This window comes from Onychostruthus taczanowskii, unplaced genomic scaffold (assembly GCF_017590055.1).
Source record: "Onychostruthus taczanowskii isolate IOZ18803 unplaced genomic scaffold, ASM1759005v1 scaffold21, whole genome shotgun sequence".
In the NCBI taxonomy this organism is placed as follows: domain Eukaryota; kingdom Metazoa; phylum Chordata; class Aves; order Passeriformes; family Passeridae; genus Onychostruthus; species Onychostruthus taczanowskii.
The window spans coordinates 8,083,725-8,111,577 of NW_024499351.1; positions in this window are offsets into that span (position 1 = coordinate 8,083,725).

Consider the following 27,853-nt stretch of genomic DNA (forward strand, 5'->3'; position numbering starts at 1 on the left):
ATTTAGAGGTGGGCATGGACTTCTGACCAAGGGCTTACTCAGTAGCACGGGATCAATATTTCCAGAGACCCTGAAGCATTCCGGCTCTTTTCCTGAAAAGCCAACAAGAACAAACTGCACGTGATTAATAATCTACATAGAAAGCATGAAACAGCTCCAGTGGGGGAAACTTATCTATGAAAAGGCACCCTCAGGAAGCCTGGGCAGTGCCTCAAGCACCTTAAAAACAACAGCAGGATCAACACTGGAGCTAGAACTGGTGATCTCTATCATTCATTCTTCCTTTCTTTGTCTCCACATCTCTTGAATCTCTTGAATCTCTCTTCTCTTTCTCTCTACCACTTAAGAAAATCCATCCCAGTGTGTTTGTACTAAAAAATGAGGAACTAACTTACATCAATTTCCATGTCAAGGGCGTAATTCACTAAAAAGCCAGTTCTAAGTTTTTGAGGATCCTCTGACTGTTGCCATTCGTTTTTGACCACGGACATCTACCAATCTTGGGTGCTCCATTCCCCTTAGGGTGGGACAACACACCTACAAAACAATTTTTAATACAAACAGCAAAAGTCTCATAAAACTTAGAAATCAATAAAATATAGTGATTTTGAAGCATGATAACTTTCTCCAGGTGCCAAATGTAGTTCAGTCTGTTCTGCATCTGACTTCCTTTAACAATTCAAGAAGGTTCTGATGCCTAGGGCGACCAAAGGAAATTGTTGACCTTCACCCTGTTACACTAAGGTTAGATAGCATAATTTCTTGCTCTTTTATACCTTCTGGCTTTCTAAAATCAAATACCTGATGTGAAAATTAGATAAATGTAGTTTTTTTCTCCTCTAATGAAGTGCACATGAAAGCAGAAATTTTAGGAAAATGAAATTATTAAAGCCTGTAATAAGCCCTCCCAGTGAGGAAAGCCATGCAACAGCTTTCATTTCTGTATCACATCTGCATTTGCTAAGATTTTACTATTCAGAAGCTCCTTCTGCTCTTTTTCCATTGTTATTTGATGCCATCAACATATTCATAATCAAAATTCAAATTAGCTCATCAAATCAAATTTGATTTATTAATCTAAAATTTCCAGGACTGATCATCACTCTCTGACAGAATCTGATAAAGACATTTACACATGCATTTAAATAAAGGTATGGCATGGATGTTTTAGCTATGGTAAGGAGGCATGATTACTGCTAACCCAGCTTCGTCCACAGGTGAAGACGTAGTTCCAGCAGCTTCCTTGGGGCTCTCAGACATCACTGCTCTCAGCCACAGGAATAACTGCCCTATAGAAGTGTCCCTCAGGGTGAATGACAGAACTGACCTGCAGATCACATTAATTTGGAGCTACTCTGCTTTATTGAAACCTATTTCAGGAGCCAGCAGCTGCAGCCAGGGTATGTCTGAATGACAGAATCATTTAATTCAAAATGCATAGTCCACTAAGATACAGAAAGCCAGGGTATTCTGCATTTCACAGGCTCAGAAGAGAAAAAAATCAGATGGATCTTTCAAAAAAAAATGTAAAATGTTCCTTTTATTAACACACATTCTGACTGAGAAAGCAGTCATATCCAGCAGAGCACATGTGCTCTATCCTAAATGTATCTTAAGCTCAGTGAGGCTGATGGGGCTGGAGCACTCAAAAGTAAAAGCCATTGTTTACAAACTTATCTTTAAAAAATCTGGATGGTAGAAATCTGTTACAAATGCAGTAGCAGGAGCACACCTGGACCAGATGGAACATTAAATATTCACTCAAAGGTCGCTGTGGACATCCATTTTGGAACAAAAGTGTCTTGGAAATTACTGGATGTGACAGATGTTTGGTTGCCATAGAAAATCAAATCGTCTTTACTAAGGTGATTAAATACATCTGTGGGTGGCTGGTTTTATTGAAAATGTCTTCCTTAAAATCAATGAAGCTTATTTTTCTATATTCTTTGTTTGGTGTGACCAGATTATTCATGTTTGTTTATGTAAAATAGTCTTATAATTTTCCTGGCAGAACATGGCTTCCTGAAAATAACCTATTCAAGTCCTATCAAAATACTGAGACAAAAGTTGTCAATATTGACTATTGTCAATATTGTCAATATTGACTAGAGACACAAGTTTAGAAACTACTTTTAAAGATTCTGGTAGGATTTTCCTTAAATATATTGTAATATCATGCCTTTTCATGTCTTGATAGCAGCTGGATCAGAACCCTGATGCTCACAGAAAGCACATAGGTATTCAAAAAAGTACTGCAAAAAAATCTGCCTGGAGTGTTCAATCAAGCATATCAGACATAACTTACTGGAATTACCAACTGCATAACATTGGAAATGTGATTTTTCCTTGTGTTGTGTTCTAATCCTGACACAAAAATTCTCAAATTAATGCCAAAGATTCATTTTCCAACAGAGATTCTAACATAGTGTGTTAGGTGTAACTACATGAAAAGAAAAAATTTTGCTCTGTATAGAGAATATAAGTTCATAAAGAAAGGTTAATTTCAATTTGCTTTTGTGAAGCACATCAAGATTGTACATTACTTATAACTAATTCTAACATTTTTCAGACTGTGTGCCTGTGATTCTGGGATCAGAGCAATCCTTATCCCAAATTTGTGTCACAAGGTTGCCACAAAATCTGTAGATTTGGGACATAAAGTATTGGCAAACTGAGGGGAAACAGAGTTTGCAATTTGTGAACAAATGTTCTTAGCCTGTAAAATGTGAAAAGATATCAATATCTCTGGAGCCTGGAGAATAACTCATTCTTTTGTAACTAAATTAACTGAACTAAAACCAATTTGTTCTCCATGGCAGAGATCAGAGACCCAAGATCACTGGAACAGACGAGAAACCAGAGGGCACACAGCACTTCCTACCTGGAAGAATTTTCCTAGAAATGCGCCTGACTGTAGCAAGACACCACCACATGTTTTAGCAAGAGTGATACACATCCCTTTTATGAATATCCCTGGTTTTTAGAACATTATAGAATAAATTGAAATACATGTGTAGGTTTTGCTTGCATTTCTGGGCAAATTTCCTTATTGCTTAGTTGTGAAACCTAAACAGAATCTACTTTGGTTAATGACTCTCATATTTTCATCTGTTCCTGTTATCTCTACTGCTGCTCCACTGGGAAAATGAACAACAGACATGTCAGTAAGCAGCCTGAGACACTTTAGCCAAGTCTTGAGGTTTCCAAGAACTCTTTTTCTTGAAGTCTCATCTCAACAATACTCAGTAAAGCTCCTTAAAAACTTCCTCATGTAGAGCTATCTCAATTTCTCACATTTCTGCTTTACAAAGAAAACTGTCTTACATTCAAACGGTTTTCAAGGGGTGTCTGTGATTTAGGCGATCAAGTCACACTTTGAAAGAAACTGTCTCTCTGGGTGCCTTTAGTCATGTCTGAAAGGAAGATTCAGATTTCTAACTCACTTAAGCTTTTCTCAAAAAATATGTCTGTCATCCATCTGAAATTAATTTACCCTATGCTTTCTAACTCTCTAGGCATTCGTTCCAAGATGTCATCACTCTGTTGGTAGTTTTAAAATAGCTACATGTACAAATTTTCTGAGCAGTTCCAGTTTTACAATGAGTGATTTGTCAGTGCTTCTTTTCAGTCTTCCCCTTGCCACGGCTAAAACCTCAACAAGAATAGAAAGAATTCAGTTTGTTTGGTTTTTTGGGTTTTTTAAACATGCAGTTACACCACAAAAATATTTTGCACTGTGTGGTTTATTTCCTCTACTTTCATGCCTAATAATAAAGTAGAAGATGCTGAGGTTCAAGGACCACCTTGCAGTTTTTCTTTGGGAGCAGAGAGAGGGATGAAGCTCCACGGAAGCCCTTTCTGTATGTGACCCAAGATCAGCGCAAAGTCTAATATTGCCAACAGAAGCAAAGCATCATTAGTCCTCCCCTTGTGGGTGATGATGGAAAATAAAAACATGCTGCAGTCCACTCAACACCAGTGTCATTATTTTGAAACCTGTTGGCACTTCTTTAGCAAGTAGGGAGCAGGATATGCTGCTGTGTGTGCAGGCTCATTCCTAGCAGGGGTTTGGCACAGTCCACTGGCAGGCATTGGTGAGACATTTAACTCTGCTTTTCAACTGCCATCAGTAGCAAATGGCTCTAGCATGGCCTCAGCTGGGACCTTTCTCCTTTTATTGACAAAATTATTCTCTTCCATACTTTCACATTGATTTACCAGTGTAAAGCAATGGTTCAAAGGGACTCCCCATTTTAGGCTTTGCCATGTAGACCTGAATAGCTTCAGGACCAGCTGTCTCTTTCCCAACAAGAAGTAAGGCCATTGGGAGCCAGATCTTTGTTGTCCCTCCAAAACAGTCTGGGCTTAAACAGTGAAGTCATTACTAAAGATGTAATAAGTGTAGAAATAGCTGAGTTGCCATCTTAAGGTTACCTGCAATATTTCTCCAGTGGATAGCAGTTCTCTCATGAACACTGTGACCATGAAGATGCTTTTCAAAACATTTGAAAGCCAATGCAAAACATCAAATTTTATGCTGTTATCCATATTTTGGAAAATTTCTGTTCTGCTCAGTTGTTTAATCTCATGGCAGTCTCACTGGTCTTGCATCTCATTCTGACAAGCTGCATTTAAGAGTCTGAAATTGACTCGTGCAAAGATCCATTTCTTTTAAAGCAAAAAAGAAAAATTACTTCATGTATATCTTGGATATTCTGTAAATAACGGTGTCACAGTTTTTTCATTCTTATCACCCAGTACACAGATGCTCTTCTACTTTTCATCTCCATCTTATCTCAGAAAGCACCTGAGGACATGTTGAAGAGCTATCTGTCCACCAGAAGAATTTTCGTGGTTTGTAGAGATGATGGAATGTAAAGGTTTGGGGATGAGAGAAAGAAAGCTCTCTCATCATCTAGCTCATTCAAATCTGAACAAATAACTCCTTTTAGCAAAAAGTTTTTGAGACTATCATACAATCAATTCTGTCCTCGTATTTTTTAGACAGTGATGGGAAATGAGACAAAAGGTGATTACCTATAATGTTTCACTCTATGATACATTAACAGCTTCTCAGTTTTCATAAAACTGCTCTGTATTTAGATTGGAAATATATAATAAGTTTTACCATTACAATATAATTTTAATTTAATTAGGCCGCACACTCTATTTACAAACATGCACCTAAACTACTTTAGAAAATATTTCATAGAATTAAGAATACACCTTTTGCTTAGAATTGGAAGTAGGTCATTTAGGACTAGATATGACAGACTGAGAGACAAAGACATGGAATGGGAATTCCTTGAAAAAAAAAAGCCTTATCCACTTCTGACAAGCCTTTTGTCATCAGTTAAAAACCCACATGCCATACACGTGTCGCCACTGCCAGAGTGACAACGTAACTGAATTGAGTATAAATTGAGTATAAAAAGCAAGTGGTCTGAGGGTAGCACTGGAGGGAGTAGAAGATCTCCTCAGCCCTCAGTGATGTCTCACCCCACTGTGCCAGCAGGCCTTTCCTTCTCGTGACAGATTACATTCAGAAATGGAAGGAACACAACTGGGCCTGGCTCATTCATGTACTTCAAGCAGTATATTTGCCTTTTACTACGTCAGCTTAGGTTGGAAGGATTGAGGTCCAAGGAGTGCCTGGAAGAACACAAGGATTCTGCTGTTGTGTCTGATCCATGGTGATGCTGGGTCCTGACCCCAAATGTGTTGGCCCCCCTTGTTACCCATACTTGCAGGAGCAGAGGCAGACAGTTTCCTTGCATCTCTTGTCAGTGGCTGCTCAAACATACTTTGAATTTTTCACACTTTCTTGTTCTCTGAATCACTTTGCTCATTCTCACTTTAGTTTCCTTCAGCATTTTTGTGAATCTTCTCCAATTTTTTTCCATCCTTCCTTCCCCATGAGCACTTTCCTATCTGATTTGCATTTCTATGTCTCTTTTCTTGTCGTCCAACAATTCTTTCTTTTTGCCTTTCTCATTTTGCTGTTTTCTGCTCCCCTTACCTTTGAAGGCATGCCTCCCTGCTGATATAAAACATACTGCAATAGTGAGCTCTCCGTTACTTGTCATCCTCAGCTGTTAAAGTCATTCCTGCTCCACTGGCAGCACAATGACTCTCTTTTCCAAACACTGTCAGTTATATTTTACATCATGGAAGTTTTGTACACGACCAGCCAGAGATGTGTGACCACAGCACCACACTGCAGACCACAGGCATGCCCTGAGCCTGCCTCCAAACGCTACCCAAATCCTTGGCTAGCCAATGTGAACGTGCAGCAGCAGAGCTGCAGACCTGGCATCCCAGGCGTCCCTACCCTCAACTCAGGGGCCTCCTCTTCTGACACATCCCCACCCCTAAGTACACCTCTCCTAAACTCAGGAGCACTGAATTAAAGTTGCTCACTGCTCCCAGCAGCAGAATGTGCTGAGGATGACTACTGAAATCAGATATGCAGAAAAGTAAGGTCAAAAAAACCAAACTGCACATTTAAGTTCTTTCCACCCCTTTGAAAACAGAAATAATTGTCCTGGCAGAGGACATTAAGTAATCCTTGCAGGCAACAGCTGGAGAATAGCCAAGGTACTGCACCAAGGAAAGGAGGACTGCAAAAGTTGCAGTAGCCTAAATAAGACTGAAAAAAATATCATTAGAAATTTTGCTGTTGCAGGGAAAGTACTTGTTGTAATAATAATAGTTACAAATGGGAGTCTGAAAGAATTCTGAGAATACATTCATGATAACCTACGGGAGGAAAAAAATCATCCTATAAAAAACTGATGGAGAAACCTTGGAATGAAAATGTATGAGCTGGGGATTTATGGAAGTTCTCTGTCTAATTTTAATTTATTTTTTCTTTTTATTTTGGCATTCCAGTCACATGTTTTCTGTCTGAATGAACAACTGATTCTTGAGATCTATCAATGACAGTTCTTGAGTCATCCTAGAAACTAGGTAATAAACAAACTGATTTCAATAAATATTAATATCTTACTCTTCACTTCAAAGCTAATATAATTCCACTTATTCTGGTAATAAGCTTTTTTTCCCTTACTATCTCAAATGTCAAAAAATAATTCATTGACCATGGACTACTATGGCACTGAGTATTAATAATTAAGTTCAGGGGTCATAGGTTTTAGCTATACACTAAAAACTAAGGAGAGTTTATAATTTATTTTAATATTTAAAAATGCAGTATTTTTCTGAACATGCTGCAGCTCTAATCAATCTTTGATAAAGTCTTCAAAGAATTAGAGGAGAATGTATAGTTTCAGTACTGCAAAAGCAAGTAAGTTTTCTCAGATCATGAGATCCTTGAAACTCCCTGAAAGATTAATATGGTACTTTAACATAAGTTAGCTCTAAACGAAGGTTTCCACCTCCATTATGCGCCAAGCCTGGCAGCTGTGCCAGACTTTGTGTTTTAAACCCAGCTGTCTCTGTCTTAATGCAAGTTCTGTTCAAAGAGATATTAATCAGACTGGCTAAACTGTTGGGACTTAATGTATCAGTACCTACCTTTTTATATAGGCTTATAAACTTTATATTGAGATATAAATTAAGACTATTTGCTTCTTCGACTCCTTGCCTGAGGGTACTTTTTATTCTAAGCTATCTGATGAGCTATACAAATGATGCATGCAAGACTGCCATCAGCTTTGATATGATGTTTATTTCTTCCTTTTAATGAAAGGATTTCCATTTTTTATGCATATTTCTTGTGGTTTAAGAAAATGCCATCTCTGTATTGCTCTAAAATTCACTATGATGGAAAGACTTTTTATTAAAACAATATTTTTCTCCAGTTTCAAGACTGGCACTTGCATCCTCTCACTCTGACAGTTTACATTATTTTTCTGCATAATAGGATTGAAGCAGTGGAAGATTAACAGGAGGCAATCTAATTTAATGGCTGCAATTATAGTTGATGAAGAAATGTGTTAATCAGGAAAAATATAACTCTGATGACTTCCTATGTGGGGGAAAAAAAAAAAAAAACAGAAAAGAAGGAAAAAAATGGAGAAGAGAAATCTGTGCTGGGTGAGCTTGCTCATCTGTATATCCACTTTTGTTCTACAATCATATTCTAATATAGATATTCTTGCATAAAATTTTATTCTGTAATACATAGGCTGTGTCAGCCTGATGGCTCAGCCAGCAGAAAATGTTGACAAGTTACTCTAATGTCTTCACTAACCCCTGAATAGGTACTGATAGAAAAAAACCAAACACTTTGCTTACTAAATCATCCATGTAGGCAGGACTGCTGCCTGCATAACAGAAATTATCTGTGGGGTTGTTTATCCATTTTAGCTGCTTTTTAATCCTACAAGTGTGTGTAGGAGAAGAATACCGGGGTATCATTGACCACTACAAACTGCAATCTGCCTCATTCCCTAAAATGTAAATTAGCATGCAACAGGGTATTGCATCCTCACAGCTCAGCCACTGAAAAAGAGTTCAGGAACTCCTGTCTTCCCTCCTTAGGAGTGGTTGATGAATTTTCATAGAAAATGTGTATGGTATTTAGTTATTATCAACATGACATGGCAAAAAATTACAGAAATACGACAATTTAATGAAATAGGATTTTACACACAGGGAACACACTTCCTCATTTTTGTCTCTTATTTCAGGATATGAGAGAGAAGGGACTGGTCCAAAGGGTGACCCTTCCTTCCTAGATATCCTGAGTATCCCCAGCCATATCATGCATCCACACACCCAACACAGTGGCCCTGGTACTGATTCTGCATCCCCTGCCATGGGGCAGCAAAGGTCTCAATTCCTGCAGCATTCCTGCAGGTACCTCAGTGGATCTCTGCCTGCTGAACCAGCAGCTGCTGGCCTCATGTATGACAGCAACCTTCTTCTCACAGGGCTGTGAATATGAGGTGACTCTCAACTGTAGAGCAAAATCCACTACTTTAGATCAGACTTCCCCCTCCCTGGCCCTCCCATTCCTCTCCCCCCAAAAAAACCCAAAGAAACCAAAACGAACAAATAAACAAACAAAAAACTTCAACTCAATCCTCCATTCTGCATTCAGACATTATTGCACAAATTCATTCTGGAAAAAAAAATGCATCTCTGTCTCAGGGGAAATTTCAGTGAGTGACATAGGAAACAGAGGAACATAAACAGTACACAAAATGAACACTGAGCACTTTACGTAAATATTTGCAGTAGAACTGCATATTTTTGAGGATTGATTTTATGATTATTCTAATAAAAACATATTCTCCATGTGTTATGTCTAGTCTGATGACTACCTTCAGTGATGTATAACTCTGCCAAGTTCTTTCACCAGCTAAAGGCTCTCAACCTTTGCAAGCAGGAAAAGCATCCCTTCCCAGCACCAATCCCAGTTTCAGGAGCAATGTAATGCTCTGTGGGTCTCCCCCTGTTGTCATCCTGTAGACTACAGGGTTAAGCCAGGACATTCAGTAAGCAGGAAACTTTGCTGTGGAATGATCTCCTCCCTCTGCCAGCCATGTGGAGTGGTGAGACCCTAGGGTTGGAGCCCATAGGAGACAGGTGTCAGAAGAAGGAGAAAATGGACCCAAGTCATTGTACCTGTGAAGAAATTAATCCAACTTACCTTTCTTTAGGATTGTAACTTAGAAATAACAAATAACACTGCCCCTCAGCAGCAGAGGTCTGAGAACTAGGGTTAACATCTACCACCACTTTGTGCTGAGACCATTTACCTTTTTGACAAAACACAAGAAGCATATTATCATTCCTATTATCATCATCATCATCATCATCATCATCATCATCATCATCATTATCTTTTGAAGGACGTGCAATTAATGGACTTAATGCTATGAACAGTAAATAACTACTGATTTTAAACACACAGAGTACCCTCTGAGGCAGAACTTTGGTTCTTTATTGCTTGTATTACAATAGAAAGATTTCTGTCATCTGAAGAAGCTGAACAAGGACTTGTGTTTCACGTGACTAACCACATATTACAAACAGACAGTCTGCAGTGAAATGTTCACAGATACAAGATTTATATTCAGTGATTTAGTCATTATTTTGTGAACAGTTCTGAATAGGAAATATCTTTGTATACTTCATGGTCCATTCACAAACAACAAGTTAAATACAGTGGATAATATTTTCATAGCAGATAACTCCTGAAACTCTCATGCTACACGTTTTTAAACCTGAACATCTGTTTCCCAGGAGGGAAACATAACTTGTGCATAAACAAGTAAGATTTCAAGAGGTGTGATCGTGAATTATCAGCACAATGCAGGACTATTTTTTCTGATTTGAAGCACTTCAGCTCTTCCAAAAGGCTCAATGTTCTAAACTCAAGAATTTCTGGAAGCAGCAAGTTATCTCATTACTTTTAGCATAGGGCTATTTTCATGACCTAGAAGAAAAACAATACTACTTAATTTCGAATCTTGGGCATAGATATGAGCAATAAAGTAGATTCTGAGGCAAGATTTGCTTTGGCCTTTGGGTTTTGAAACAAGTACAACCATTAGCCTATTCTTGCAGATGCAACATGCACATATGATTTATTATCACTAGTGGGCAAGCCATCATGCTCCTCTCTGTCCTCCTCCTTTGACATTCTCTCATTTTGAAATGTTCTCCCAGCACTCCCTCTTCTGTTCTTGACTCAGCCTTCTACCTTTGCTTAACATTTTTTATGAGCTAAATCCTAATTGTTAAAATTGACTCTTAGAGCAGTTAATGCCATGGGTCTTTAGTGTTTGAAACATTTGTTGTTCCTTCAGGATATCTCATGGAAAAGCAGACTGCAAACCAACTGTAGTATAGCTGCCATTTCCCCCCTGTTCTCCTAGGAAAGTTATAATTGTCCTTTCCAATTGGTCTGGAAATGAAACCTGAATACTAATTTATTACAGTTACAGACCTATATTCATTCAGGATACACCATAAATAGCAAAAGAATTCATTCAAAAAATACTTTTGATTTCAAGCTGAGTTAGGAAACTGACATTTAAGAAAATATGGGCTGTACACGCCTCATATTTCATCTATGGATGATGTTTAGTTTAAAACTTTAATATAGTAAAATAAGTCAATAGACTTGCTTTTATTAGCAACTTTATGTTGGGGAATTCTTTATTTTTTATCAAAAAAAAAAAAAAGGAGAGAAAATACTCTATTTTCAAGAGAAGAAAAAAAAGATAGCAAACTGGTTACAGAAATCAAAGTACACCTCTTACAACTTCCAGATCCATAGAGTAAAAAAAAAATTGGATGTAGATTGCACATTGAAATATAATGGCAATGGTAATATGAATATAAGTGCAAGAAGTGACTTGGAACTTTAAAATGAGCTCACTGGAAAGTGAAATGGAAAAACCACTGGACTGGAACATTGAATGACAGGGATGGAAGAGGAAAGAGTGGAAGAAACCTTGGTGTGCACACAACAGAAGTGCTTTCAGAAACACTTAAACAGGAGGATATTAGCTGGCTCAATTCAGGAATTATTTTGAGTTACTAAAGGGAACAGAAGAGCTGATTATAAAAAGGTTCAGCTTCGTGGATAATATTTAAATGTTTTCCAGTACTGCAATACACAGCAGGAAAATCTATTGCTATTATGTTAAACACTGCATAATAATATGAAACTTTTCAAGGAAACTTTTCAACAGCTAATGTCTCTGGCAAGGGAAGGGGATTGGTGCAGGGAAAAAACCTGTTCAAGAAGAGAAAGAACTGGGTATTTTACCAAGATGTGAGTTGTGAAATTAGAAGTGATCAAAAACCAATAGTTTGCAGTTGCAATTTTCAGGGATGTGACAGAGATAGGGAATGAAGAAAATCTGTTTGTTTTGGTTTTTTTTCAATAAGACCAAGATGAAACCAGCTCCTTACAGCTTGTTGGAGAATTAGAACCAAAATTGCTGTTCCTACCTCAGAAGACCCTGACAGAGCTCCTTCTGATTTCTGTGTCTTCCCCATTGGAGCATGGCTAACACAACAGCAGGACATTTCCAACTTGGCTTTCTCTTCCTCTGATCCCACCTTCTTTTTTCAGCTATTTCTCTGGTCCCCTGAAATACCAGGACTCATGGATCTATGCTAGGGTCAGATGAGAACCAGCAAACAAGAATAAGTAGCAAATAACATTGGTTGAACCAAATCCAGTTACATTTTTAGATTTTTTTTCTGTGCATCTCAAGAGGAAGATGCGGCAAAGAGCCAGAATGAGAAAGGAATTGTTGTGTTTGGATAATAATGCACTGGCAGAAATTCACAGAATAGGATTAATAAAGATATTAAAATAAAGACATTTTATGCCATGTTTACTGTTACAAATTGAATCTATTTAATTTATAATTTGTTTACATTTCCTATTCATCAACATATTGTAAAATTTCTAGGCATTATGTAAAGGAATACTGCCTCATAATGGAGTGATCCAAGGAAGAGGGGCTGAAAGTCTTTTATACATGTATTTATTCTGACCACAGGAGTTGTGCTTTGGCGAGCATTTAAGGACACTGAAATTTTCCCTCAGTTATTTTGTGCAGGGCTCCATGGTGTAATAGTATGAATCTGTCCCATGCAAGCTTCTTTTTGTGTCAATCCAGACAACACGTGATTGTCACAATTTATATCCCCCTGACACTACTCATTTTTGGAAAAGCCATTGAAGGAATGGCCTGACACGCTGCCTGGGTATGGTAATCAAAGAAATGTGGGTTTAGCCTGGTGTGGCAAAGAAAAAAGCAGATATCTGGAAAAGTCATTCTGTCTAGGAAATGAGAATAAGCATTTTAATTTAATTGCCATCAAGGAGGTCCATGCCCTGCTTTTAAGTGATTTAAAACATTTTGATGTTTTTTCCACCCTAAAATAACAAAAAAAATCAACCCAAAACCCCAAACAAACAAACAAACAAACAAAAAACCACTCTCTTCCTGACAGACTTCCTAGAGGGATTTTTTTAATCACTTTATGAAAAAAATTTGATACCCCTGTGGGAAGCACTGAGAAGGGAGGAAAGATTTAATGCTTCATTGCACTTCTGGGTATCTGCAGGAGACATCTCTAAAATTACCTTATCTTATGAGTAGTGCCTTTAAATGTTGTGTTAGTAGCATTCCCATCACCAGAGATCAGGAGCAATTTCATTCCCACACCCCATTACAGATGATCAGCAACGTCTGAATCCCAGAAAAGAGAAAACATACTGTCAGCACCTAAATATCAAGCAGCATCATCCTGGCTCAGACAGCAACATTAACCCTCTGTACCCTTCCAACAGAAGATTGGCCTCACTTTATTTCTTTACAACTTCCTTTTTCCTTGCTGGCCCCGTGACTTTTTTTTTTTTTTTTTTTTTTTTTTTTGTTTTTTTTTTGTTTTGGTTTTTTTTTTTTTTTTTTTTTTGTGAACAGTGTTGTGAAATGTTGAAATGCTCTTATTGACCATTATTTTGTACTCAGGCTGTTTCCAATTTTCTTTTTGTTCATTGTGTCATTCCTTTTTTTCCTTTAAAAACTCCTTGCAACCTGTTTATTTATCCTTAAAAACAAAATAAAAGGAGCTGTCCAAGTGAGTAAGTTCAATAACCCATTGGTGTGGACATGGTACATGAAATGGCCATCCCATAAAGCCTTAGAAATTTTTATTTTTCTGTTTGATCTCCTGGATAATTTACTCTGTATATTTTCTGTTTTACTTCTTAGAGTTTATTTTCAGATCTTAGCTGGAATTGTCATCATGGACATTTAAAAACCTCAAGTACTAATTGACTTATTAGCAAAGCTGAAGTGGCAAAGCCATCAGATATTCTCTGTTAAGCAATTTTTAACACTTAAAAAACTTTTACATCTGTAGTAATATGTATGAAAAAAAAAGTTACGAATCTGTAGCTTAAATTTTGTAGGTATTTTTCACAGCTCTTCGTTCTAATAAATTATAAATATTACTTTTCCTGGTTTTGTTTTTATGTTTTGTGTTTTTTAAATCAAGGACATGAAGGTCAATTTAAAATTTTGTTTGGTTCTGCACTGAGCTCTGCCTTAATTATAATGTCCATCCTAAAAATGCTTTAGTCAGGGACATCTTTTTGCTTTGAAATACTTCTTGACATGATATGATATGGTATGAAATTATATGATTGTTATGATATGATGTATAAGAGCTATAAGACAGTAAAATATTATAGTAATCACTGAATTTCAGTATTTCTGTTATGTTTTCTGATTTGCTATGACTTGATAACATTATGTGAAATAGTGAAGAAATAAACAAAAAAAAAAGCTTAAGAGAACACTTTCATAACCAAAAGTGGGTGTTGTTTTTATTTAATTTTTGAGCAAGCTCAGCTTGCTAATTATTTAAATTATTGTAATCATCCAGCCCAAAAAGGTGAAATGGGAAAGTCTGAATTGCCCTTTCTTTAAATTAAGGTTTTCACTGAAAATGTGCTGTGTGTTTGCCCTGATGATGTACAAATGTTGCCTCTAATAGATCAAGCTACAGGAGATGTTTAAAAGCACTCAGTGTGGGCCTAACTAGTGAACACAGTGCAAAAATTTTCCAATAATTTCCATGCCTGCTGACCTGGGTCACTGCCAAGTGCTTTAGAAACTCTTGCTTTCAGACTTTTTCCTACTAATAATTAATGTTTATTACATCGGTTCTTATACCTCACCAGAAAAACCAGCACTTCTGCTGCCCATTTCAACAAAATGCCTTATGCAAATACATTTAAATTCATAATTTATTTGAATATATTTTCAGGTTACATCTTGGGAGCTTATTGGATTTATTTTCCATATAAGCCATCAAATACTGTGAATCCCCAGACTTGAAAACATGCTTCTGCCTCTTAAATCTGATGAAATGCTACCACCACTAGGCATGATTTCTGTCACATACAATCTGGAGCAATGGGCTAACCTAAGTCATTCAGCTCTTCTCTGTCTCCCACACCTGGACCGTCTTCTGTAGAAATACCCGAGATTCAGTGTTCCTGTTTATAGAACTTTCAAAGCTAGAAACTTCTGCTTGTTTCAAAGTTGAAGCAAATGCTCAGTTTTACTCTTGTTTAAAAATAATATAAAACATCTTTCCCAAATAACAAATGTTTCATCTATCCTTTAAAAATTGAAAATCAAAATCAAATTGTCTGTATGTTGCTGTTACAAAATGTGACATTTTTTCAATTAAAACATTTTTTCACACTAACAATTTTTTTCTTTAATCTTCCATGGAAACAAAGTTTACTTACTGGCCAGCTTTCTACTGAACTCTTCCCAGAGGTCTACATGTCACAGTTTGAAACAGGTTGGGTGGTGGACAGTAAGTGGGGTCCAGAGGGAAGAGGAGAGAGGATCTCCTGCAATAAGAAGTACATCTATGTCCTCCTGTGTCATACCCACCCTTTATCCTCCTACCAGGGCCCTTACTACCACCCATAATTTCACATCTGAGGAGGTGCCACAAGCTCCAAAAATTCAGCTGGTTCTTCAAGAAAAGCAAAATACGACTGGGTCTTCAAGAAAAGTCACAGAACTTTCCAAATATTTTTAATGCACACGTTTCAGGAGGAGGTACAAACATTGCAGATTACATTGAACAGTAAAAGGATGAGCTGGAATGTCTTTTTTTTTTTCCAGAAATACTTATGCAGTGGGTCTTTATAGAATTTTTGGGCAGTTTGAGGGAAAAAAAAAGGCAAACAAATGAGCTTGCTGAGCGAGAATTAAAATATCATGTAACAGCTATCATAATAAAGCAGTGACTTAACTGCTTTATTACCAAACTGCTACTAACTTTGTTCAACCACTTGAAAAATATAATTACCATTTGCTCACATACTAATAATTTGGTTTTTTCACATTAATATTCAGGACCTGAAAAAATCTCTTTTTTTCCTGTTTTTAATGATGTTATAACTGATGATTTTTTCCAAATTAGACACATTATTCTAATTAGTGGAATCACATATATAAATAAAAGAAAAGCATGGTTTTTTGGTTTTTTTTTCAGGCAGAGACCATGCTTTTTAAAAAGATAACAAGTCAAGAAAATGTGGTTGCAGTTTCTCAGTTACAAAGGACTGGAGCTGTCACAGAACCCTGTGTCAATGGCCTGCACTTCCTGCCAAGATGAAGCACAATCTACCATGCTGCAGTTGGTGTTGTTTTTAAGGACCCTAGGCGGATAGGATTCCTTCCTGCCTACCTGATACTTCCAGGAGAAGCTGTGAGTTCAAATGTCAGCCTCTCCAGCAAGAAGCACCTCCTGTCAATTCTTATCAAGGTTTGGCAACACAAGCCGAGATTTAGCTTGAAGGCAGTGAGGACATCCTTCTTTCTCGCACGCATGCTAAATTCAAGGGTTCATCCTTCACATGGTGCTGTGAAGGCCACGCTCAGCAGTACACTTTAGGGCACTGAGTTTGCCTCAAAGCCCAAATGAATATTCACCAGAGCAGGCTGCTGGAGCCCTAACTGGAGTAATGGAAATGCTCTGCTAATGTGAATCTAGTTGAATTTTGTTCTGAAAATACAAAAAAAAAACCCCAAGCAAACTCAGAAAAATGATCACAAAATATTTTAATGTGATGTTTTCAAAACTCTCTTTATTCTAAAGTCCAGCAGCCACTAGATTCCTAATTCTTCAAATCATTGGAGTTTGATTGAAAAGTCTGATACTGTCTTGGGGTCTTTCAGGTGTGAAACAAAATTATTTAGCCTCCCTTGAGAGCTAGAATCCAAAATCTAGCTGCCTGTCCCTGGAATCCTCATCTCACAGTCATTGTGCTATGTGGTTTACTACCTGAAGAGACAATTACTGAAGGTGTCATTGACAGCCTGTGAAATGAAAGGATTTAATATAGCTTTAAGACAGAATACACTGAAAGCAATGTTCCTCTTTTCCATGCTATGGAAATTAATAGCTTGCCAGCATTTCCTGAAAGTTTCTTCCTCACTTCTCCCTAGTAAGTCATCCTGGGATATGCTCTTTATACCTGACATATCTTATTCTGTCTCTGGTGATCTTCCATTCCTTTTCTTCTTCTATTCGTACCAAAGGTAGGAAAAGATCATAGGGGAAAAATTTCACAATCTTTGGAAGGCTATGTGTGTGTATGTGTGTGTATGTATGCAAAGTTTCATCCTATATATTCTGAAGGTATCTAGCAAATCTTTGTGGGACACCTCTCTTTCTTCTCTTGATAATTTTTTTCAGTTATTACAGGTTATAATAAACCTGTTTACCAGAGCAACTGCATAAGTAAAGCTTTTTTTTTGTGTAAATAAACAGGACACATAAGGGACAGAATGCACTTGTTTAGTTCATCAAATATTTTCTGTGTTAGTAACAAGGAAGAGAAATAATTGCCTGCAAAAATGTCATGTAGTCGTCAAACAATAACCAATATATTTAGCATGTTGTAATAACTGAAAATTCTAGGAAGAGATTTATGATCCAGGAAAAAAATCTTTAAAGGTCTCTAATCTGATACATCTATTTCCTTCTCCCCATTTGTGTTTGAATACTATTCAAGTTATATGCAAACTGAAAAAGAAGGTTATCCTGAAAAGGATTTTTTTAAAATATGTCCTCCAAAGTTTCATAAGTTTAATGATTTTTTATTAAAATTGTGAAAAATACCTAAACCCTTTTCCTGTTCTTCTTTAAAATTGTTCTTCATATATTGAAAACCTCAATTCCTCCTGTAAATTCCTTCCTCCTCCTTATTTGAGATGGCAAGACTTTAAGCAAAATATTGATTTTACTTAAAGTGAAATTCTGCTTAGGATTAGCATTAGAAAGCATCTGTGAATTTGCGAAATGCCATTTTTATAAGAGACTGAGAAAGAATCTTGACATTTTTTGTACTGGAGGATCATAGAGGCTACAAAAAACAGCCATTGTTGGAAAAGGGGTGTTTAGTCTTAGGTAACGGAAGAAAGAAAAAAACTGTTGCTAAGAAAGATATATAGAATACAGAAAAATTAAATTGGGTAGGTGGAAAATCTTCTAATGAGTCCAGAGCACTGAATTGACTATTCAAGGACTTTAAGAAAGTTAGAAAAACATGCAAGGGGAAAAATGGATCTGCCTGGGTGGGAAACCTTCCGTGTGCCTTCCCACATTATAATTTATGATGTTTATTTGACATAGTAAATCTAATTTAATCTCACAAACTTTACTATATATCTTTCATTCTATGATGTTTGTCACTTTTTGTCTTCTTCCACATCTCAAAATTCTCAGCTATTCTAGTGAGCTGTTGTCTGTTTAGAGGTTCATAATTCAGAAAATCTCTTTCTTCCCACCTTCCTGTGACAAAAAATATTTAAAATCTTTTTTTTTTTTATGTGTTAGCCTAGCCCATTTCATCTTAGAACCTGCCACATATATTTGTCTTGGTTGCGCCTGTATTCCACACAAGTCTTCTCTTCATTTATGCTATGGAAAATTACTTGAATCAAAACCAAAATCCAGCACAACTGAGTCACAGAAACTGAGGAAACAGAGGTCAATGGATTTTTGTTTTTGTTTAAAAAGAGAGCTTTTTAAACCATCCATCTATAAGTCCTTGAGCAACTCTCTAGGCTGCTTCAAGGGGTCTGTTAAAGATAATAAAAGAAAACAAACCTTCCCAGTGACAGTAGACTGAACATCCATATAGAGGAATGCACAAGGAATGTTTCAGGGCATTTGCAAATTAAAAGTCTTTACCTGAGAGTAATACACTCCAGTTTTAATTTATGTTTGTAAATATTAGGGCGTAACTTCCAATAGATCTTTAACCATGACAGCCCCTCATGATTTAGCAGGACAGGTACAGTTATGAAGCACCTGCAGCCTGGGGAAATTGGATGAGACCAATATGGGTCTTCCATCATAAACAGAATAAACAGAAACCTGTGGGTTTCTGCTCCCACCCTGCCTATGAGGAAGGGCAAGGATGGTTTGCCCCTGGGAAGTGCCCTGACACCCACCTCCTGACGAGACAGACAGATGCTTCTCTTGGCTCTCCTGGACAAGACGCCTGATCTTTATATAACTGAAGGTATCTGAGGTGGAGGCTTCCTGTGGCTAAAGGAAGATCTGACTTTACAGAAAAACAAATGTCAGAAACAGCACCATGGGTCTCCGTGCACGGCTCCAGTCACAGACATAAATGTGCATTTCTGACTGCCTATGGACATGCTAGGACAGCCAGAAGACTGAGGTTTTCTGTCTATTCTCAAAGCTGTTATTAATGGAAAAAAAGAACATGAGTTCTGTCCTGAAACCTGGCTATGAAACATTCAAGATTACACAAAGACGAAAGATTTTTACACCTGCTGAGTTAAACATTAGCAATTTATATCTTCTGGGACAACAGAAAAAATTAATTTCCAAAAACCCAACTTTGAAGTTGAACTGTTAAAGTTTTGATGGAGTTTTCAGAGACATAAACAACCATTGTATTGGTTCTTGAAGAAAAGAATTTTTTTTCTTTGAAATCATATTCTTAAAATATACTGCTGTCTCCTAGTCACAATTAAGCTTTTTAAGTATGCCAATTAGACTGTATCTTGTTCTTAAGAGATTTTGATTGCACTGCTGAGAAAAGTGATTTGGGAATCAAGTCAATTCTCAGAAGAGGCTCAAGAAGCTTTTAAAATAATTTTTCTGATGCATGAAAGCACAATATAAGTGGATCTGTGTTTTCACATAAGGTCTTTTTCCCTAATGTATGATGTATTAAACAATACTACTCATAGTTATAGTTCAAAGAACTTTAAGAGGCACCAAGAAGTTTATTTAAAAGGTGGCAGGAAAAAAACACCCTCTTGAATTCTTTTTACAGAGCAAACATCACTGTAAAACTTTTTTTTCACCTTTCAGATGACAGCTTTTAACTGCTGGTATTTTTGCTCTGCATTGCAAACAAGCTTAAGAGCATGTGAATATATTTGCACTACAAAGGTGAAGATTTTCAAGGGTTATTACCATTTAAAATTTTACTTTAAGAAGGTAGAGAGGATCAAGATAGAAAGAAGGTTTCATGACATCAAGAGCTCAACCTCTCTAGCTGCAAGAACGCCTGGAGGTTCAGCAGGTGTGAAGACCTCTCACTCCAGACAGTGCTTCAGCAAAAGGCAGCGTGGGAGGCAGCAGATCACAGGGCTACCATTTCCTGGCTGCCAGGACTTCAGGGAACTCTCTGATTTTGTTTTTTACTCAAAACACAAACTGTTTTCTGTGTGTGGAAACTGTTTTTTTTTTATGCAGCTTATATACAATGTGTAGGGAAATTCACATGAAAAATATGTTTTCAATCTGTCTACACTCGTTATATCTAAAATAGCTGGGAACACATGGCTTTTTCTTTCTAGGTTAAAATTCACCAAAGTGAACGAAATACTTGAAAGTGAGTGCAGAATTATGGTGCAATACAAGTGTCATGAGTGTCAAAAAGATACAAGAAATATTTTGGTGACATTGTAATACTTGGTAGATATGAAGCCCTTATGCAGCTATTTCCCTTTGAACTACAGAAGGTCTCAGAACAGTACAACACACACACACAAACCTTCCCGATTATAAACTTGGTCTAAAAACCACCTTATTTTTGAATGATCCTTATTAATAGTGGACAATGTCCACTTGGCTCAGCAGTCTCACTGGCAGTGTGAGATCACAGGACCCTCTGCTCTCACCATCTCCTGTCTCGCTGCCTTCTCACACTCTTGCAACCCCTTCAGCCCTACAGCCAACGTTGGTGCAGAGGAGTGGTGCTGTTTGGCCTGCATCTCAGTTTTCATCAACTCTCAGATATTTTTTTATAATTAGTATCAAAAATCAATGCAAAAAGTAGAGTTAGAAAATGTTTGCATGTCATCCCTTCCAATGCCAAAGTTTCTGACATAACAGAATAGCCCTGAAAATTTAATAATATTTTATCTTCTGCAGGAGCATTAAGGAACTCCCCTGGTAAAACCTAGCTGGCAATTTGGCTGTAATGGAGTCCTGAAGGATTATAGAAGTAGCCGAATTATGCTGAGCAAATGCTCAATTGCTACTTGCATGAATTTTTTAATTAAACTGTCATTAAGAATTGCAAACAAATCTGAGTGTATTACTGTAATCCTACATGGAGAGAAGATGGGAAATAAAAGCTGTCTTGTGCTGAGGATAAATTTCTGAGATGAAACATCCAATATCTCAGACCAAAATAATAACGAAAGGAACAGGCAGGAGAATTCTGCAGCCCAAACATGTGCCCTTATTCAAATCTAGGTTATGTTCGTTCAGTGCAAAAATCTATTAAGAAAATAAAGAGATAGGAGAAACCCATGTGAAACAAAAAGTATGGGAAAAAAAGGTCACAGAATGACTGTGATGTCTTAAAAAAATATTTATATGGAAGCCTTTTCTGTTTTTCGTATACTTCCTAATATCTGTTTTGCACGAATTGATTAGTACAGATAATTTTAAATAATTAAATAAAGTTGAAATAAATATTGGAACTAATAGAGGTATGGTTTTAAACCAATCTTAATAGTTAGTTGATACCATGGTAAGACATGCGCTACTAAGATTTTATAAATAGCTTCCCATCTGTGTTTTATTTAAACTGTAATTTCTTTCTTGTTCCAGTAAAGATTTGCTGTGTTTCCATCCTGAATGTGCTATTCCAATTAAAAATACACTGTGCTTGTATTTAGCTTGTTACAGGCAATGAGTTGGTACTTCAATTCTCTCATCAATTTTCAAATTATCTTTATAAGGAGTACCAATATTTACTTTCTTTCTGAGACCATGTTGTCTACATTTAATTACAGATGTAATTTTACATCATTATTTTGAAACTTGGGCTTTTGGAGACAGCTTTCCTTTTTTTTGGGTATTTTTATATTACTATAATTCACTTATTTTCCACAGCCCTGACCAACAGCATTTTCTTTGAGGTCAATAAAACCCCAGTATCTGTACAAAGGAGCTAGCTATTTACATGCAAACATGGGCAGCATGCCACCACTCCACAAAAGAAAAAGGATCAGTACCTCTGTTAACCTCTTTTCTCAGTTTATTCAAGTAGCTTTTCAATTAATTTCATTTTATTCAGTTAACTCTTATCTGGGGTAACAGATTTGTCCCTAATCAGGTTCATGTGGATGAGTGGCAATGTGAAGGGATGACGTGATGTGTGCAGTATTTATTTTAGCATTGAAGGAAAATTCAGTTTAACAAATGTGGCTTGTATGAAGTGTTGGCAATGGCAGAAGACAGGACTATTTTTTGACCTCCTGTGAGTTCCACTGTTGTGTGCCAGTTTCTGGGAATTTCATCTCCTTAGGCTTGAATTTCTTTCTAGTCCCTTGATTTTGGTGTTCTGGTTGAACATAGCAGTGCCAGGAGCCGACTAAGCAGGATGTGCCAGCCTGGGGGGCTGCAGGAAACACCAGGCTTGGGGCTGGACCCTGCATGGACAGCCAGACCCGGCTGTGGGGTTGGGCACCCTGGGCAACTTCCCCCCCTGGCAGGGGCAGGATATGGGACATGGGACATGAGATTTAATCCTAAAAAGTGAATGGCAGCAACTACAATTATTGCAGTGACCTTTTGGAAGCCACAAATGTCAAAAGGAGAGCTGTATTTTGTGGGTGAAGTCAGGGCTATTTCAGAGCTGGAAGAGGTGAAGTACCTGCCTATTTCCCATATTCCTGATGTTATAATGCCTTCTGTTTGGGCAAAAGAGCACACAACCATCTGCTGCCCTCTTTAAAAGTTACAGCATCTGCTTTCCAGATGTGTTGCCAGCGTATCTGGCAGCAAGGTGAAGCTCACCCAGGCCCCTCAATCAGGAGCAGGAGCTGCCACAAGCTGTAGTGGGGCCTCAGAGACATGGCAGGGAGAGCAAAGCGCCAACACCTCCCTCCTGTGACCTACAGGAACCAAAAGCTCTTCCTGACAAACGTATCTTTTCTGATCCATGCTACAGGACAGAACACAGTGAGAATTTATTTTATTTGATATTCTATAAGTTGCTACAAGTTTAAGCCGATTAGAAGCTGTGAATAACATAATTTTCTCCTAAGAGAACTAAGTAAATGATCATTTTTAGCCGTTTATTTACAGTTTTTCAAAAAAAGCCCTCAGCTTTACCTGCTACACACTAAAATTCTACAGGTAGTTTGCAGAAACAAGGATCGGTACCTGCATGTAGGATTGGCCTCATGCTCTGTGTTTGCAGAACCCCTTTAACAGCAAGGAGGGAGACCAAAGGATTAGGAGATAATTTTTTACATGAATTAGTGTAAATCAGGCAGTTCTGGTGTCTTTTGCTGAATTTTGAAGCATTTCAGAGAGTCATAGAATCATTAATGTTGGAAAAGATATTTAAGATCATCAAGCCCAGCCATCAACCCCCGCAGCACCACCATGTTCACCATTAAACCATGCCCTCAGGTACCACACCTACAAGGTTTTTGAGCACTTCCAGGATTGTGACTCCACCATTTCCCTGGGCAGCCTGTACTGATGCTTTACAACCTTTTACATAAAGAATTTTTTCCTAATAGCTAATTCAAAACTACCCTGATTCAACCAGATGTAATTTCCTCTTGACCTGTCATCTAAGTCCTCTTTTCACTTGACAACAGAATAATTAAGATGTAGTAGTACCTTTATGCAACAATTTCTATTATAAGTTGGTTTTTGTTGTTGTTGCTTTTGGAAAAAAAAAAAAAAGCATATTCACCTATTTTGTATTAGAGAAAATAGCTATGGTATGGCATGAACTTTGAATACTGTGAAACAATAATTATGAGGGGAAAAAAACCCACAATTGTTTAATCAGCTGCAGTTTTCTGTATTTTCTTAAATCACACATATGTTTTCATTCCAAATATGAATAAAGATGAAGTGAGTGCTCATTTTATGCATATCATTTCAGTCTTTCTTAATGAGAAGGCTTATTTTTAGTGCAATTTATGATTTCTTTATCTTTTGAAGGTTTTACAGGTAAGAAAATAGAAAAAAAACCATCATTTTCCAAAAGTGCTGTGGCACATTTTAATTGAACATCTGTATAGTGAACTTGCTGCACATGTTCAGGCAACAGCAACATGTTAATAAATCCCATTAATTCCCTTCCCCTGAGGTCTTTGCTCACTGTTTGACTGATAAAGTTCAAATTTTATTAGTTATGACAGATCAGGCTTTGATTTTCCTCTCTCTGGGGAAATGCCATCCTGTTATTTTAAGGTGAATTGTTCAGTCCATTAAAAAAACTGACTTAAGTTCTCATGACGGTTAATGCAGGGCAGCTTTTTTCATCAAACAGTTCCTCACTTTTCCTGACAGAAGGCTTATATTGATTATGGAAAAAAATGAAGATAGTAGATGTGATGGACAAGGATCCTCCAACGGATTCAGTCCACAACACCTGGAACACTCTGCTTCCCTGGTTCAAAAACATGCACCACAGAAAGATGAGCAAATAACTTTGTCTTTTCCCTTCTCTTTCAACTTGTTTGGATTTTATTATTTTTAGTATGTTTTCTCTGCAAATACTTAGATATCCAGCCACTACTGTGCAGCTGGGTGCAGCTGGGAAGTCTCAGTTTGTGATGTTTCTGCCCTGGCTTTGCTTCCCTGTCCTGTCATGCATGTGTGCCTACAGGTTCACCCAAAAAGCTGAGCCAGAAATGTGAAGTAGGAGAATAAAAATCCAACCTTACCTAATCACAGCTTTCTGAAAACCCATTTCTCAAAATAAAGGAGTATAGATTGTTCTTGAAATCCCCAAACTGTGGATTACTAAAAGCTGCTCTGGAACAAATAAGAGAAATGAGACTATCATTGTATGTGACAATGGGCAGACATCAACAGTGAATTAAAGCTGGAAAATTCTGTTCTCTTCATTTTTAAGACCTGCTGAGTTTCAGTCATCAGTTGCACTGATTAGTTGAAATAATTTTGTGTCCTAGGAAACTTTCAGAATTTTCCTTTTCAGCCCCACTACTGCTTTACTTCACACTTGTATTACTTAATGTATTAGATTTATAGTGTTTTTCCATTAGAAAAATTGATAATTAAACAATTGATCCCATAAAGCACATTGTAATACCTGATGTTAACTTTCCACAATTAAAAAAATGGACTGTCCTCATATTTTTTCACAGCTGAGCTGCTTTAAAGGCATTGAGGGTACATTTCTCACCATGGGATCACTTCATAATTTTTTAATGAACTTTATTATTGGCTTTTAAAAAAATATTCACAATTTTTATTGATCTTTTTCCCAATTGCCATTATTTTCATATGCTCAAAAAATTGCAATAGGTTAGAGGCAGATAGTTTTCTTTTAAAGAAAAAATGATGCTGTATCTCTGAATTACCTTGAATCTCTGGAAAATGAATAATTTTGTTTCTAAAGATCAATTTTATTGCTAAGATAAGTCTTAATTTTCTGTAGTTCTCTGAAGCATCAGCTCTGATTTTTCAAAGCATATATATAATGTTTTCTAACTTCTTGATCTTCAGTATGTGGAATGATATTAGTATTATATTCATCACGAAAAGTAACATTATAGTTTATTTATAGGGTAACTGAGATAAGAATGACAACCAGTCTAAGAACAAGAATTCATTGTGGGAGTACCACAGAGCTCTCTTTCACTGGTGAGTGGTGAGAAATTTCCTTTCACTGAGTCACTAGTGGCTCATACATGCCTGAATTATTTCAGAAGTTCACTAAAATGTTAATTATGTTTTTAAAAAGCTCTATCTGCTTTATGAATGTTAAGGGTCTTTCAAAGTGATACATATTCTTGGGAAAACACAATAAAAGCCAGAAATAATAAAAATGCTGTCCAAGCTCCATGAATCCTCAAAATTACTCACTTGTCTTCAAAATTCTTTCTAAACATGAAAATCCACTATTAGAAATCTCTTGGCAAAATCACAAGTGATTTGTGCAAGAATTAAACCAAACGGATACTTGTCCTATATTGATGTGGTCCTGTTAATCATCTTTGTCAGTTTTTCCTACCCTTAGACATGCTATCAGGAGCCTCACAAAGCTTGTACAAAAATGCCTATACTTTTCTAGTTGATGCAAGAAAAAGAATTATAGAATCATTAAAGTGTCACCCTGATTTTTTAAGATTTTATAAGCCTTCTGGTGTTTACTTTCTTGTAAGGAACTTTCTCACAAACTTTATGTAAATAACTTATCGTTTTGCGCTCTTTTATGGAGGAGGAGAAACTTGATGGACTGTTAGTTTGTCCAGTGGCATTGGAGAGGTGGCATTGTCACCCTCCAATCCACTGTCACTTTTGGAAATGTATAAATGTTGGAGTCAGAAATCAAAAGTGTCTTTTTTATCTCAAGAGAGCAGCGTGTCCGTGTCATGTTCTTTCATGCCCTATAGCAACATTAAGGTTCAAAAAGACCTCTAGGATCTTCAAGTCCAACCTAACAGTGCGAGGTTCACAACTGAGCCAAGCTCCCTTGGAAGGAATAAATTAAGCTTCAGACAAGTAGGCAACATGTAGGTAGTCAGGGCAAGTTTTACTCATCTAGCCTGAGCACCTCAGCATTCCTCGCTAGCTGTCAGGGCTGCTAGAGTTCAGTACAGAACTTTTGTCCACACATAAGTGCTGCAAGGGGCAGGAGCTACAACTTCTGTGTTTTCCACAGACACAGCACTTATTGTGTCTGGCACTCTCTCAGAAGAGGGACTGTGCAAAGAGCTACTACATAGCTGAGTACCAGAATCATGCTCATGACCTGAATCCTCTGGTCTTGTGACCTGTTCCACTCTCACTGGCCACAAGGAAAAATACGAGCTTTCATCCCTGTTCTGTGCCCTGCTATGAGTACTTAATCATCTCTTAGACTGATATTTTATGTCAGATCTCACATGGGGTTTGCTCCACTTAAAAGAAGGAGACTTACAAAGAATTAGTAAATGGGAGTGGAAAGGTAGTACACCACATCAGGCTTGTAGAGCTCAGATTGTGGTATGTCTGAGTGAAGAAAAATCCCATTCTTGCATGACCGAGGAAAATATAATCAGCAAAAGGACTGGGAAAAACCCTGCCTAATTACATATTTACACAATAGAGAGAAATGTCATTGGAGTTTTTCCAGGTTTTTGGTTATATAATACATGTTTAACAAAACTGTCTGATTATAACTGCACATATTTACTCAAGAGATGTAAAAGGCTTCAAAGAAGATGTTTCATGCTCCAGGAAAGATTTTAGAAATATTTTAATCATTTACTATTGCTTCAAATCTGTTGCTTTTCAGTTTATAAATATATTAACCGAATATTATTTAATACATAAATATTATATAATATTTATCATATCAAAGAATTTTCAGTTAATATATTTTATATAAGATCAATATTTATATTATATAATAATGCTCTTTGAGTCTCTTTATTATTCATTTCAGCCAATAATAGCTTGGAACTGAAGCCTGAGTGGGATATTCCTTCTAGAACAGGCAAAAATAGACCACAAGGGCTTGAAACCTTTCCTTTCTCACAGGGTAACTGCAGGATGCAGCCCTATGTCCTGTAGAATCAATATATCTTAATGTATTAACACACAAGGGATGTGATGGCTTCTTGGATGACAGAAGTTGTTGTAATGGGAGGTCGCCAAAATAAAAACAAAATCCAAACATAAACTGTTAACACTAGATCAACAGAGTCAAATGGGAAAACTCCATCCTGCTGAAACCAAATGACGTGTGCTTTTTAAACTTCCCTTCTAAGTGTTGGCAAAAAGGCAAAACCATTAAAAGGACCGATTTTCAAACAGATGATATTTTGGAAATATGGAA